General features: G+C 41.0%; 1 protein-coding gene across 3 annotated transcripts in view; it reads right to left on the reverse strand.

Annotated features, from left to right (window-relative positions):
* Positions 1 to 16,820, reverse strand: part of PSD2 (pleckstrin and Sec7 domain containing 2) — a 92,723-nt gene that overhangs the window by 26,051 nt on the left and 49,852 nt on the right. Inside the window, exon 1 of one of the 3 annotated variants that reach the window (XM_078392522.1) lies at positions 8,048 to 8,725. The exons of the other annotated variants lie outside the window; for them this stretch is intronic. The gene's annotated coding sequence lies outside the window, so the exon portion shown is untranslated. Of the gene's footprint in view, positions 1 to 8,047; positions 8,726 to 16,820 lie in introns of those variants that run through there. 3 annotated transcript variants of the gene reach the window in all.

Below are 16,820 nucleotides of genomic sequence, written 5' to 3' on the forward strand. Positions count from 1 at the left end.
ATGACTGGAAAGAAGAGCAAACCTGCCCCTCAGCACATCAAAGAGCAGGACAAATGCCCATCTGATCAAGCCCACATTGAACAGATAAGCCCAGAGAATGACTTCCCCAGGGTCAACAAAATCTTCAGAGCCCATCTTCCCAAAGTCTTCTCACTATTAGGAAAATAGCTAGGAACTTACCAACTGCTAGTTTGGGGTGAGCACCTTTTTGTTATTCAAAGATGCATGTGGTGCCAATTGTGCATGCACCCACATACATTGTATGCACCCACGTACAACTTAATATGTAGCTCACTGGAAGTTGTACATGCCCCTGCTCTGTCCAATGGGATGGGTTAGGATTTGCCGGCAGGTTACAGACTCTTCCCCAACTTCCTGCTTTCCTCCAAGATTGTTACTTAGTAACAGAGAAGCCTCTCCCTCTCCTGAGTGATCCTAACAAAAATCTCCACATAATTCAAATTACCTGTGGGAGACCATCCACACCTTTGTGATCACAGCTGCATTGAGAACCTTCTACTAGGCCAGTGGTTCTCTACCTTGGGTCCCCAGATATTCTTGGACTAAAACTCTCAGGGACCTTCACCACTACCTCTGCTGGCCAGGATTTCTGGAAGTTGTAATGCAAATACATCTGGGGACCCAAGGCTGGGAATCACTGCACAAGGGAATCCCCACCAGATCTGCTGTCCCAGCACTGCTACCAGTGCTAAAGTAGTGAAGTGATCTCCCCACATCCCAGGGAGGCATGTAGGTTGCAGGGTGCCTTCATCTGCTTTGGTCTCTAGCATTGACAAAGCCGCTTTAAGCTCTGAACAGAGCCGAAAGTGACACTTCTCAGGTTTCCTACATTTTGAAATGTCATAAAGTAGAAGGCCTGGCCAGATAAGAGGACATTTTATGGCACTCCACTAGCACTAGGGCAACGGACCCCTTCCCTTGAAGATCCTTCTCTCAATATTTGGGAAATAAGCTACCTAGGCAATGCTAACTGTGATACTGCTGATGGCAATTCTGCTCTGACTGAGCAACAATACATCTAGCAAAGAATCTGAGTCAGTGGGATGCAAGACATAAAAAGACAATCCAGTGGACTTCGGGACTGTCTCTGATCTCTAGGCTTTCTTAAATAGCTACTGCTTTAGATGCAGATTGCCATTCTCAAGTCACTCCTTTCCTTCTTTTCCTTCAAAGTTTTAAACCTGTTGCTCTTTGTTATCAGAGAGAGGCGGCTTCATATGGGGTCTTCTCCAAATTGGTTGACAATAGGCCTGTGCCCAAAGAAGTCAGGGCCAGAGGCTATTGTAGCTAGGTTAGGGAACGTTCCTTCTGCTCTATTCTTAGATGGATTTTCAGGGGAAACAAATTGTTTTCTTCTTCTTTTCTAACTACCAGTTCCCAGAGTAGCTTTTCCTTTTCATGGTCAAAAGTTCAGTACTCAGCCAGTGAGGCACTGCATTTCAGCAGTATGATTACCAACTACAGTGGGGTCTCTACTTAAGAACGTCCCTACTTAAGAACAATCCAACTTAAGAACAGCTCCATTTGCTAAATTTTGCTTCTACTTGAGAACAGAAATCCAAGATAAGAACCGGAAAAAAAAGCCTTTCCTGCTCTTTTTTTAACCTTAGGTCATCTTAGGTTAAAAAAAATTCTCCCCATAGTGGTGGAGTACGTATTAACCAGCTTTGGTTAATGTACGAACGCACCTCTACATAACAAAAAAACAGCCAGAACAGATTAATTGGTTTTCAGTCCATTCCTATGGGAAATTTTGCTTCAACTTAAGAACATTTCAGCTTAAGAACACCATTCCAAAACGGATTAAATTCTTAAGTAGATGTTCCACTGTAGTTTCTATGGACGGAAAAGAGCAGATACGGATTAAATGGTTTTCAATACATTCCTATGGGAAATGCAGATTCAACATAAGAACTTTTCAACTTGAGAACCACCTTCCAATACGGATTAAGTTCTTAAGTAGAGACCCCACTGTAACTCTAAAAGTTTAAGCACTCCTCTTGCTGTTGGCTCTCTGCTATTCCTGAGCTAGTAAACATGACCTCCCAGCTCCACCTGATTGCTATAAAACCCCCAGGGAACACCCAGTCGGCAGTAGGGAACCCAGGGTCCAAGAGATTTTGTGGCATGAGACAGAATTACTAAATGAGCCCCCCTTCACATCTTGTCAATGCTTGCCAAATTACTCTGCCGGCTGTGCTAAGAAATTCCACAGATGCCTCTTTCCTCCCCTGTTAAGACACAAATAATAATAATAAATTAAATGACCAAAATTTTGCTGTTTTGCCCATGATGCCCAATTACTCTGTTTCATATACAATTTTTTATCAACACAACCTTCACAAATAAAACATTGCAACCTCTCCAGAAGCCTCTGCAATAGGCATGCCTCCCTGCCTCTTTCCACATACCAGCCCTAAAGATGGACATTTCTTTCTGCTTTTGTACAATTTTTAATTCATTTTAAAAATTCTTTTGATATTTAATTTAGTAGCTTAAATAATGTTTCAAGGAAGCTTTAAAAACATATATTTAACATGGAGTTTGATGTAAATCTCTTGACATACATAAAGTACTATTTCTGAAGTATGCAACCTGAAGAATCACCCTTATATTCTTGTATACAGCTTCTCAAAACGTCAGGGACAAAATAAGGTCCATCGTTTTCTACACTTACTGGAGAATTGCACAACATTTATATGGTAACAGAGACGTCCACCACCTTCCAGTTAAAGAGAACCCCCACTTACATTTTATATTTACAATCTTCTGGTTGTAGATACCATGTTATGAGTTCTGCATTAACAACTTCACCCAAGAAAGCTTTCTAACAGCAAAATTCCATGCCCATTTCTCAAGCTGTTAAGTTCCATTGTGTGGGTTTCTGAGAGTGTTTGAATTGCCCAAAAGACCAATATAGACAACATATTACCACTCCATTCATTTCAGAGCAAATTGGGTCTATAAAGCAAGGACTATGGCCAATCACTTAGAAATGCTCGGATTACTCCAGCACTAGAACAGTCATTTTGTCATGGGTCAAGTGACTGAAGAGTAAAATTTCTTCTATAACAGGGCTAAATATCTTTAGTGTATACTCTCTCATAGTCCTGTATAAAAGGGAAGCTATCATTTCTATTTAGAAGATTTAGAAGGGGAAAAATCAGTTAAGATTTCCTCAGTAGAACTTCAGGCAGCCACCGTAATCTCAATTACACAGAAAACTGGAGAACTGAGGGGAGATTTATTAAAGAGGAAAATACATGTATGAAGAAGGATTGCTACCAGTCACATCAGGGGACCTTAAACACAAACACTGCACAAGAAATATATCCTTGGATGAAGAAGCAGCTCTGGCTACAGACTTCTCGGTTCTTACTTGACAAAGTAAATTCCAGAATATTCAAGGAAGTTTCTTTGTCAGGAACCACAGAAACATATTATTGGGCACTCTCTGAATATTTAGAGCAGCAAAAGGACAAAGAAAAATACCTTTCCTCCCCAGTCAGGCAATGACTACCTCACAGGGCACCAAAACAAAACCTCAGTATGTTATGGCAGGGTGTTTTTAAGGTCTACCATGTGAGATAGATTTTAATTTCAGAACATTGAAATTATTTCAAAATGTTTATTTATTAATTTATTGGATTTTTACCCTGCCCCTCTAGACCATATCTACTCGGGTGGCTTACATAGATAAAACAGAACAATATAATATATAAAATATATAAAATTATAAAATTAGAGTTCCAATTCAACAAATAATTTAAAGAAGATTACTAAGATGGCATGGCATAAAAGGGGAGAAAAATAAGAAAGAATTAATTGGCTGGAGGGAAGGCCTGCTTGAATAGCCAAGTTTTTAGCTGGCTTTTAAAAACACCCAGTAAGGGTGCCAGCTGAATTTCTGTTGGTAGGGTGTTCCACAGCCGAGGGGCCACCGCCGAGAAGGTCCGGTTTCTTGTTTTTTCCTTCCGGGCCTACTTCGGCGTCAGACCCCTCAGCCGTCCCTGCTGGCTATATCAGGTGATTTGGGTAGATCTGGGTGGGAGAAGACGATCTGCCAAATATTGAGGTCCCAAACCGTTTAAGGCTTTATATGTAATCATTAACACTTTGAAGTCGATGCGGAAACGGATGGGCAACCAGTGCAAGGCAGCCAAAGTGGGGGAGATGTGCTGGTGTTTTCTCACCCCACTAAGAAGCTTGGCTGCCGCATTCTGGACCATCTGAAGTTTCCGCATCAGCCTCAAAGGCAGCCCCACGTAGAGTGCGTTACAATGGTCTAATCTCGAGATTACGAGCACATGGACTAGAGTAATGAGGGGCCCCCCATCAAGATATGGTTGCAGCTGGGCAATCTGCCATAGATGAAAAGAGGCGGAGCGGACCACAGTCGCCACCTGGGTTTCCATGGTAAGCGCCGGGTCCAGATGTATCCCCAAGCATATTCATTGCAGTGAAATTTGTTATTATGCAATTCCATTCTCCACCTGACTTTCCTTTCCATCCTCCTGATTTTGCCTGCCGTTTACACATGCATGATGTACTGTTGTAAGCTGCCCTTCCCCTTGCCAGTAGCTGCTCTGCCTCCATGGGTTCAGGGGGCAAGCAGTGCTGCTCCCCAGTTGCCCAGGCTCACTGAGGGGTATCTTCAAGTCAATATACCTTAAAGCAGGAGTCTCCAAACTATGGCCCATGGGCCACATCTGGCCCACATTGGCATTTTGTCTGGCCGGTTCCTTTCAGCCCATGCATGCATTTGTGTGTGTGTGCATGTGGGGGCGGGTGGGGGGATGTGTGCATGGTGGGCAGGCAGGGGTGTGTGTGTGCCTGAGGCTGTCTGCGTGCATGTGGGGGCAGGTGTGTGCGCACGTGTAGCTGTACATGTGCGCGGCCGCATGTACGCTCACATGCACACACACACACACATTCTTGTTTCTTTGGCCCTCAAAAACTTTGAAAATATCCCAGTGTGGCCCTGCAAGAAGTTTGGAGATCCCTGCCTTAAAGCAACGAGAACAAACCATTTGTCAATTATTCATTATATCCCTGAGGTGGATGGGGCCCATGGCTCTGATTCACTCTGGTTCACTCTGCCTCCTGAGAGTGCTGGTCATTTGAAATCTTAGAATCTCTTCAGCTAGTTCTCATACAACCAAGGAGTGATGGCATCAGGAAAAAATGAATGATAACTTGCAGATAGTACCTCTCAAAGAAAAAGAGAGAGAAATGTCTGTTTCATACTGTCATATTTTGAACATATTCTTAAAATGTCCCTTAACTTTTCAGTGTAAGCTTAATGTCCATTGAAACTCCTTCATTTGAGCTAGTCAAAAAATAAAAACTGTAATTGGAACCTTTTGGGGGTTATCAACTCCAGTTAATTTGTTAGCTAACATCATATTAAAAGGAAAAGGATTTAGGTGCTGCCTGTCATTCCTGTTTCACAAACTTCAAGGCTTGATTCCTGCAGTCAAGTTTAGGTCAAGCTTCCCTTGAAAACTGCTCAGAAGCTCCAGCTAGTACAGTGGGGTCTCTACTTAAGAACTTAATCCGTATTGGAAGGTGGTCCTCAAGTTGAAAAGTTCTTATGTTGAATCTGCATTTCCCATAGGAATGCATTGAAAACCATTTAATCCGTATCTGCTCTTTTCCGTCCATAGGAACTACAGTGGAACCTCTACTTAAGAACTTAATCCGTTTTGGAATGGTGTTCTTAAGTTGAAACGTTCTTAAGTTGAAGCAAAATTTCCCATAGGAATGGACTGAAAACCAATTAATCCGTTCTGGCTGTTTTTTTGTTATGTAGAGGTGTGTTCGTACACTGAAACATTAGTTCCCATAGGAACTAATGCAAAGCTGGTTAATACGTACTCTGCCACTAGGGGGAGAATTTGTTTTTAACCTAAGATGACCTAAGGTTAAAAAAAGAGCAGGAAAGGTTTTTTTCCTGTTCTTATCTTGGATTTCTGTTCTCAAGTAGAAGCAAAATTTAGCAAATGGAGCTGTTCTTAAGTTGGATTGTTCTTAAGTAGAGACGTTCTTAAGTAGAGACCCTACTGTAGAGAATGCAATGGGCAACATTTGGCTGTTGTAACTGTTAACATTCCCTGCTTGCTTGTTTGCTTGCTTGCTTGCTTGTTTATACATGTATATTCCACCGTTCACCATATGGCACTTGGAGCAGATTAGAACAATCAAATGAACACAGAAACAATATTAAAAACAGAAATATCAAGAAACAAATGCTGCCTGACAGGGAAAAAAATCCTTTACTATCTGAGATAGATGTATGGATAAGCTATAGATTTAAATATAAGTCCCTAAAGTGAAATCTCTGAACAGAAGCTTGATGTCTCTTGACTGTATTACAAAATGATGTAAAGGCAGATATATGGGCTCACTAAAGATTCACAGCCAGCTACTGAACATGCTGCTGAAGCACACTGGCTTCTGAATACAGTGACAATCAGTTATGTTCCACAATTGCTATTTGAATCAAATAGCCCTTCTGGGACAAATAACAGTTTGGAAAGAGTGATTTCAGCCAGACAATAGTGGCAGGGAGGCGGGATGCCTTGCTCGGAGATCCCAGTCCTGATATGGAGGCTCCACTGCAGGTTTTGCATTAAGAGAGAGAGAGTGTGTGTGTAGTTCCATAAGCACAGTTTTTATAGTGTCCTATCAAGTACTGTAGCCCTCAGTGAAAGTGTTGATCGAATCGGTGTCCTCAGCTGTGGAAAGGTAACATTCTCTGCTGCAGTGCCCCAGATGCAAAATAAATTTGAGGGGAGAGGATTGGGGCAGGGGCTAAGAAGATAAGCCATCTCTCCTACAGCTCCAAGAGGAGAAAGAATTCACTATAAGTTTCCTACTGAGAGTAAATCCTCAGACAAATGGAAGTTAATCTGCTCTACCATGGCCAGCTCCACTGTTGGGCAGAGTATGAGGCAATTGCTTTGGACGGATGATTCTGTAAAGATAGCAACATTTTATCTATTTATATCTATTTAATCTATCATCATTATCATTATAAGCACCATCACTGTCATTATCCCAGGGAGAAGCAATTATGAGATATATTACCTCAAGAGAAAAAAAAAGTAGGCAGGCCTTGGTACCATGAACTCAGGCATGGAATAATTTTGAAATTAATAAATGTAATTATTAAACAGTCTTTTTTAAAAAAAAGCAATGTTTGCCTTTTTCCATCACTGTAAATCAAGTCTAGTAACTTTTAAAATTTAAGATTATCTAAATTATCATTTACAAATAAGCACTTCACAATTTCCCCCCTCAGCATTAATGAATTAGTTTTCTTTAGAAATTTAACATTACCATCTAAGTGCTTATGCTAACATATCGAATCCCTGCTTGGTGTTCCATCTTAGAAACATGCCTTGATTGGTAACTTGAAATGCGGATCAAGCCTATTAATTTCAGCTTTGCAAAATGAATTTGAAGATCCTAGTACAGGAGCCATACAAGTTATAAAAATTTTCTTTTTGAAAAGAAATACCTTGAGGGCCAAACTAAATATTAAGTTTGTTGCATGAACATTTTTCACCACCCTTTTTTTACTCTAAAGTAGGCACACACCTCCAATTTTGACTGGGACCAGTGCACAGAGATGGGAGAGACCAGTTCATCTACTTTTTCTTCCAATATTTTTTAAAAAACTATTTATGGGCATGGAATCCTTCCTGACACTTTTAAAATCCCTTCATGCATGGCGTGTGGTAATTAAAAGACAAATGGAGGGAGGAGTACACCGCGCTCACCCATGTATATTGGTCCTCATCCAGACTGAGTCTTTAGAATAAAAAACAAAACAAATCTGGAATCTTGTTGCATGTTACACATTTAATGCTGTGTAATCAATATATATATAGTTTGGGTTTCTAGGCATTCCAGGACACAATGCTTTAATGATTATCTAAATTAATAAATGAATAAGTAAAACACACACAAAGAAATATCAAATGCCAGAAATGTATAGAAATGTACTAGCAACTGCACTTACCACCTGAGAAAGAGTTAAAGAGCAAAAATAGAAGGTCCAGGAGCAGGAAAAAACAAGAAAGGAGGAAAGAGGAAAGAAGACATTAATTTAATAAGTGCATTGGATTTTTACAACTCAGAGAAGCCGTCTGAAAGCTATTGTATTTTCTATACCACTCAAGAAAGATTTGGGTTTTCGGAAGTTACATTCTGAGCCCTCCAGCAGATAACATGAAGACTATAACTCTGTTCAGGCATTATCTAGAAGGCTAAAAGTAGAGGGGAGCACTCTACTCCTCCTATCATTTCCATTGACCTTCCATATGTGGAAGGTGATGATGAGGTTGAAGACCACTCTCTAGGAGATCCTTCCATGGAAGCTGGGATCCTAATTTTCCACAGTCAGGCCTCACACGGAGAGTCTGCATAATTAGCAAAGCTTTTTCTGTTTAGATCTGTTGCCTCCTGGGCAATGAAACCATAGGTTTCACCTGTTATAAGTTTACTCTAAGAGATAAAACCTGAATAAAGCATGTGAGTTGTTGTTGTCTATGGTAGCTTAGGCTCCAAGCTAGGATAATTACTTTTTAAGAAGAATCTATATTGGATTAGTAGCAGATCATTATCATAACTGTTATCCCTGTCTGCAAAAGTGTGTTTCTATTACTGCTGCAGTCATTGGAAAAATTCATGTAAGTGCTCACTTGTTCCCCCAAGTGCCCAGTTTTGTTTACTGTACATTGACAAATAAATTACAAAACAAAATGTTCTTTATCATTTTCTTCACGGATGCTTCAAACTACCTTTCCTCCCCTTCAGTCCACTTAGAGGTGTTAGTCCAAACCCATTGAGAAAATGCCAAGTTGGCATTTTTTAAAAAAGGAGTTTCCAACAACTTAGCCTTTAAGGTGTCAAAGGCCTGTTGACAAATCTCTGTCCACTTAACTTTTTACACAAATGAGTTAGAAGAGTTGTGATGGTGTTAAAGTGGGGAATAAACTTCTGTTAATACCCAGTGAGGTCCAAGAAAGATGTGTTCAGCTTTTTATTCTGGGGCATAGGACATTCTTTGATACTTTGCACTCTAACCTCCAAGGTTTGGATTTGACCTCCTCGTATAACATGACCCAAGAGTACAACTTCACCTTGCCCCAGTTGACATTTTGAGGCCTTAACAATCAGTCCTGCTTCTTGAAAGTGCTGCAGCACTATTTCCAAGTGTTGTAAACTGTCCATGTATGCACATGGAAATGGCAGTCCCACCAACAGGTTATTCATCAGCATCTAGAATGTAGCACGGCTATTCCATAGATCAAATGAGAGAACAGTAAATTGATATAACCCTTTGTGGGTAATAAAGGATGACTTCGTAGAAGCATCTTAAGGAGCACTTGCCAGTGTCCCTTGATAAAATAAAAAGTAGAAATATATTTAGCCGTTCCCAAGTTCTCAGTTTGGTGAACCATCTTTGGCATGGGGTATGGATCATGCTAGGTGACCTGGTTAAGCTTGTGATAGTCCACACAAAACATAGTCTCCTCAAGAACATTGCCAAAAGCACCATATTTAAAAAACCACAGCAATGGGAGAAGCCCAAAGACTAGAAGAAGGCATTACAAAGACAACATTTATAAGAATTTCTATTTCAATAATTTATTCATGCTTGACAGTAGCATGATAGAGAGGTGATTTAATAGGGGGATGGCCCCTGAAGTACCAATCTTCAAAAAAGGAAAAAAGGAGAGACTGAGGAACTACAGATGGGTCAGTCCGACATCAATATCAGGGAAAATTCTGGAGAAGAATATAAAGCAGTCATTTTGCAAGCACCTTGAAAACAATACAGTAATAACTAGAATTGTCGTGAACAAATCCTGCCAAACTAATCTTATCTCATTTTTGATCAGGTAACCTGCCTGGTAGATGGTGGGAGTGCTGTAGATGTAATATATCTTGACTTCAGCAAAGCCTTTGACAAAGTGCCCTATGATATTCTGATTAGCAAGATAACTAATTAGGTATGTGCTGGATACAAATGTTAGGTGGATAAACAGTTGGTTACAGAATCATACTCGGAGAATGTTTATCAATGGCTCCTTATCAAGGCTCAATCCTGTGCCCTGTGCTCTTCAACATTTTTATCAATGACTCAGATGAGGAAGTGCAAGGAATATCAGATTTGCAGGTGACACAGAATTGGGTGGAATACCTAATACCTTGGAAGACAGGATCAAAATTCAAAAAGATTTTGATAGACTTGAGCACTGGGCTGAAAAGAACAGAATGAAATTTAACAGGTATAAGTGCAAAGTTCTTAACCTGGGGGTAAAAAACACAGACAGTTACAAGATGGGAGATCTTTGGCTCTGTAATACTATGAAAGAAAAGGATCTTGTTGTAGATCAAAAGCTGAATATAAGTCAACCTTATGATGTGGCTACAAAAAAGGCCAATGTTGTTTTAGGACACATTAACAGAAGTATAGTCTCCAAATCCTGTGAGGTAATAGTTCCCCTCTATTCATCACTGGCTAGGCCTCACCTAGAGTACTATGTCCAGTTCTGAACACCACACATCAAGAAGAATGGCAACAGACTGGAGCAAGTTCAGAGGAGGGCAATGGAGATGATCAGTGTTATGGAAACCAAGCCCAATGAAGAAAGACTGAAAAAACTAGCAATTTTTGCCCTCCCAATTCTCTGTAACCAAACTCAAAAAACCTTTCAGATTGTGCCCAAACACCAACTGATTTGGGTTATATTCCAAGAGACTTTCACGAGAGCATCATGGGGTGGGGGGAGAGACAGGTCCCAATGCAGTCCTGAGAATAATACTTATGCCTTTATCATCTTCTGCAAAGTGTTGGGCCTGTTCCTCCAATTCATTTGCTGACAGATGATATGCCACAGTTGGTCTTTGTCCACCCAAGTGGTCTCACACACTTTGATCATGAGCTTAGACACAAACATTAGCTTCCTGACCTGAAAGTGAAACCTAGGCCAACCCCACATGGCTAGTAAAGTCCATGAAGACTCTGGCCACATTCTGAGTGCCACAAAGGACAGGGTAATGGCTTCAACATACTGTTACAATAAATTTATTTCCAGACTTAGTGGGGGGACTGACTGGGCCCAAAATGTACATAGTCAAATGCCAGAAAGGCTGCAAAATATTAGGCACTGACTGTAAAAAAAAACCAAAAAAAAAAACCTTGTTCTTATCATGGGGGTATCCCACCTTCTGGCAGATTTTGCATGAGGCACAGTAAAACTTTACCTCCTTGGCAACATTAAGTCAATACAAACATTTAGAAACTCTGTCCAAAGTCCTCTTAACCCTCAAATATCCTGTCATACACAGGCCAATTTCAGAACGTACTCCCTATAAGTTTTAAAGATAACCAATCCTTTTTATGGGTTCCAGTCAACCTGCCCCTTCTCCACAAACTCTTGGTAAAGAGACCATCTTGCCAGAAAAATCACACAGTCTATCTGACTTAAATCCACATTCTTATAAAGTGACTCGGTCACTTGCATTCTTAGGATGTCCAAGCATTTGTTTTGTGGCACATGAAGGTCACAACAAACTCAAGTGATCAAAAAGACCAAATATCTTGACCCTCTTTGTACACAGAAAATAGGCATCAGTTTGTATGGGTGGCCTCAAGGCTTCACTTTCAAAGCCTCCATTTGAGCCTGAAGCAATGAGTCTGAAATTGTTTGCACATCCATGAGCTTTGCCTGACTCTTGAAGTGTTCTGTGGCTGCTTCCCTATTCTTTGACTGGTGAACTGGAGTGGGGGAGTCAGCTCTCTTATCCATGGGAATGTCTCCTGACTCCTCACCTTCCTCAGTTCCCTCTTGAGCTTGCCTCCACTGTAACTGGGGGTTGACAGCACTGGTACTTACCTCACCCTGCATTGACTCCTCACTGCCTACCACACTATGCAGGTTCCCATCAGTTCCCATGACAAACTGGAGTTGCTCTTCCTGAACTGGGAGAAAGTCTCTCTGCACTTGGGTCATGAAATCTCCTTACATTTATTTTTCCTTATTCCCCTACTCAAAACAACAAACAGTGGGGTTGTTCCTTTCTTGCTCCAAAAAGCATTGCACACCAAAGAAAAAGGAATTGCTCCAAAATCCAAAATATACAATAAAATTCAAGTAGGGGGGGGGAACACAGTTTCTCAGAACTCAGGAACCCACTAAGTGGCAACCACATAGATGGACCCAGACTCCCCGAGGTCCCACGTTGTGGCTGGAGTGGGGGCCCAGCCTCCCCCACTCCCCTGTGGCTCTGTAATGGTGGCTGCTGCATGACAGGCCTCAACTTTCTTAGCCTTGAAGCATATTAAGAACACACAGAGAAAATTATTCTATGTGGTCACTCAGTCAGGGCAGACTTGTGCCAGCTTGCATCTATACCTGACCCCCACCTCCATAGTTTGGCTTGGTTTGGCTACACGATTGTTGTTGCTAATCAGTATGCGCAGCACTGTCTGGAGGCAACTTGTTATGATGAGTTGAATGAATGAATGTGTCTTATCTTATCTTTCTATATTTCTAATTCTTACCAATTGTTTTCCTAACTATAAACAAAACTTATTTGGAAGTCTTAGAGGCCCAAATGCTTAAAAATAAAGTCTTTAAAAATATATCAATCTCAGTTGTCCCAGCAATATTGGAAACTTCAGAGGTTTGTAACTAGAGATGGGGACAAACAACCAAAATGATAGTTTGTCTTGGTTCGTGGTTTGTCAAGGATGATGAACCATGTATTTCCTTGCAGGTGACCGACAGGCCACAAATTGGTTTGTTGGTTTATTGGGGTTTTTTTTTTTTAGCCCATGGTGGTCTTTAAAAAAGCTGAGCTCCCTGTATTCACGGCCTGTGCCCCCAACCCTTTCCCATTGCTTCATCGCCTTCCTCCTTTGTCCTCATCCACCCCCACCACTGCTATTCCCACTGTCCACCATTCCCTTTGCCGCTTCCGCCACCACTTGCCGCTGCCACTTCCACCATCACAGTTTCCACCGCCACCCGCTGCCACCACCTAGCTCACCATGTGTGCCAATGGCCTGTCAATCAGCTGATTGCTGGGCCATACGAACACAGGGCAAGTTAGGCTGCCATAAGGGAAGCTGCCACCACTGTCTTTGCAAACAGTGGCAGTGGTTTCCCCACCAAAAATTCAACGCTAACAGCTAGCCTCATCTCGGCCTTTTATAGGCCCTGTGGGTGAGCTAGGCAGTGGCAGCAGCAGAAGCAACAGGGGCAGTGGAAAGGGTGTGGTTCAGTGGGAAGGGGGCAGTGGGACAGTGGGAGGGCAACAAACCAGGACATTCATTGCATCACTCCAAAATTCATTGCTTCGGGAAAGTTTGAGCTCTCTCATTTGGACGAACCCGACCAATTCAAAGCGATGAATTGGCACTTTGAATTTCCTAGTTTGTTTTTAGCTTCATCCCCATCTCTATTTGTAACTTCTATCTGGCAAGTTGCTATTTTAAAGGTAATGATTTTTGTTTTAACTAACAATTTTTGCAAAATGTGTAGAAGCACAGTCCTGTAGCATCAAAGATTTGGAAACCCAGAATTCTTAGAAGACCCAAATATTGTAATACTAAGTACTACATAGAGTGCAAACTATTGGACCTGCATATGTCACCTCCAAGTTGTGACAAAAATACACAGAAAAAGTGCAATGCTGTGGACTATCTTTTGCAACTCTAATATTAGCTGACAAAAAAAGAGCAATAATTTCATAATACTGTGAGCCTCCAGTCTAGAAGCAGCCGGGCTTTTCTCATTAAAATAAAAATGAAACTCTGCATATAGAAAGCTAGGGTGTCAGGAAGAGAAAAGAATAAATGACCCATTCTCCCTAAACCTTTTTTTAGTCATCTGCAGAAAAATGTTTAAGGAGAAAGCAGTCAATATGGAATAAATTCTCTTGCCAGGTTTTGTTAACCATTAAAGTCTTCTCCCATTCATTGCATGTGGACCATGGATGTTAAAACTCCGTCATTAGCACCAGCCTGTCTAACTCTATACTATGTGCACTGGCTAGCAGGAGCTCTCCAGCAAGCAGTGCTACACAGCCCGACTGAGGAATGACCTTGGACCCCTCCTGCTGGTGAAGTATGCCCTTTACTGCTAAGCGGTAGCACTTCTACCTGAATGGATAACTGCTTGCTAGATCTGAAACAGTACCAACATGTGAGAATGGTAAGTGCAAGAAGAATAAAATATACCAATTTCACCACTTCCCTCAGCCCTCTGAGGGCTCTGAATTCAGCAATCAAAGCACTCATAAAGCTAGAATCCGTTTATCTAATTAAGCAAATCACACGCCAACATACAGACTTCCAGGGTATATGTCTGCCTAAGATATTATTTGTTATCTCACTTATTCACATTACGGGAACAAACTGGTCCTTCAACTTGTGAGCTTTCTTCTGGAATGTCAAGTACAGAAGGTATAGCACAGATATTAAATTTACCGCTAACAAGCACAATTACTTTACCCAAGCTTCATGCTCTGGACAGGACACTCCTCGATCCAGAGCATGTTACCATAGTCTCTCGAGACTGAAGGATGCTAAGCACAACTGCCACAGCCTAGAAGCAGGGGCTGAATATGGCTTGCTTTAGAAAGCAACACTGGAAGATCCTCAATTTACCTTGCCTTTCATTCTGCTTAGCATCATGAAATTGTTAGGTGACAATTAAATGATGTATATGTGTTGTGATGCTTCCATTATGCTTACAATACCCAACTTTATTATTGCATTACATCAAATTGTCAACTCTCTAGAAGGTGATGGAAATCCTGTACCTCTATCGGACATGGACTGAGTTTGGGCAAACAATCAGAAGCCCAATCAGGGCAAGATGTCCTGTGGATCTGGAGTTACGTGTAAAGAGATTCTCTCTTAAGGATCAAGTCAGTGGCTCAGGGTTGTTCTTGGATATTCAAGGACTACACTCCAGGAATACTTTCCCCAGTGTAACCTAGAATGCCAGACATATCCTTTCTGGGAGAACACTGACCTCACCACTGTCATTCATGCTTCAGAGTCAGAACCGTAGGAGACTACAGCTGGAAGGGAATGTAGAAGTCACTGAGTCCCACCACTTGTCAAAGCAGGACATTCCTGCTTAAAGCGTCCCTGACAAATGGTCATCCTACCTCTATTTAAACACATTCAGTGCTAGAGAATCCAACATCCTATGAAGCAGTCCATTCCGTTGCTGAACAGTCCTCTCTATTAGGAAGTTCTTCCTAATGCTGAGCTGAAATCTCCTTTCCTGTAATTCAAATTCATTATTTCAGGCCCTACCTTCTGGAGTGGAAGAAAACATGGTCACTCTATTTCCCACATGATAGCCCTTCAGATGTCTGAAAGTGGCTTTTGTATCATCTCTCATCCTTCTCCTCAGTAGACTAAACATGCCCAGCTCTCTCAACCATTCCTCTTAAGGCTCCATTTCCAAACCCTTTATCATCCTGATCACCCTCCCGACAATCTCTCAATACCCTTTTAAACTCTGTTGCCCAGAACTGGACACAGTATTCCAGGTGAGGTCTGACCGATTCAGAACAGAGTGGTACTATTACTCCCCTTGATTCCGGTACTATACCTGATGAGGCCAAGTCTCATATTAGGTTTTCTTTTTCCTGCTGTTGCTGGATCAGACTGCTGACTCATGTTTAACCTCTCATTTGCTTCTAGACCCTTTTCACATGTACTAATGTCAAACCATCTCCTGTCCTATATTTGTGCATCTGATTTTTCCTGCCTAAATGCAGAAGTTTACATTGGGTAACTGATATGCTTTATGTGTGGCAGCCTTCAGAGAGTGTGCAGAAATATCTCCTGACTCAGTGGTCAAAATAGTAAGCAGAATTCACCATGCAGAACAAATAACTCTGGTTTTGTTCCATATTCACTGGCAGTTAAGTAATCACTATTCCAAATAATGATTCTTTACCTTTAAAAATCTGAATAGTCTGGTCCTGATATACCTTAGTGACCTTTCTCTCTCATGAACTTACTGAAGTATTCTGATCAGTGCCTGAGGCTATGTATGGTTCTTGCCATTTGAAATATAAGAGGTGGGCACATTAAGCAAAGTCTTTTCAGTATTACTGCAGACATGTTCTCCCAAAAGATACTGACTTAGATCCACCACTTTTGGCGATCATTAAATACCTGGTTTGTTTTGTTTTTAAGTTTCTAGAGGGATGAGATAACTGCAACCTGATTACTTGAGACTGCCTGAAAAACTAATTGCTGGTTTAATTTTTCTTTGCATATTTATTATTTTACTTTTGTATCTTTTACTACTGTTGCTTGTTGTTACCTATTTTTTTTAGATGACAAGAAGGACTACAAACACTCAAAATATACACATACATAGAATGTTGACACAGAGGTCGGGAGGGGGACCCAGAGGTTTTTCAAAGAGGCACAGCTTCTTGACTGATCAGTTAAACAAATGCAATAAAGCATACACAAACATGAGTGCACACACGAGAGACAAAGGTTTATCAAATCAAGAACAAATAATCTGATTTTGTATGAGCACAAACTGCTATTGAATTTACATCTTTTGTACTCTGGTACTGAGATCAGGAAAAATTAAGAATTCGATTTCATTTATTTTAAAAAAAATCTGCATACCAAAATGTGCAAAATTCTTAATCAGTGGAGTGGAAAGTACTTGAAGTATTTGAAAAATTAATCTGAGAGAAGACAAATTTGACATATTCAGCTATCCAAGCAAAAA

The sequence above is a fragment of the Pogona vitticeps genome, chromosome 4 (assembly GCF_051106095.1).
Source record: "Pogona vitticeps strain Pit_001003342236 chromosome 4, PviZW2.1, whole genome shotgun sequence".
Taxonomy (NCBI): Eukaryota; Metazoa; Chordata; class Lepidosauria; order Squamata; family Agamidae; genus Pogona; species Pogona vitticeps.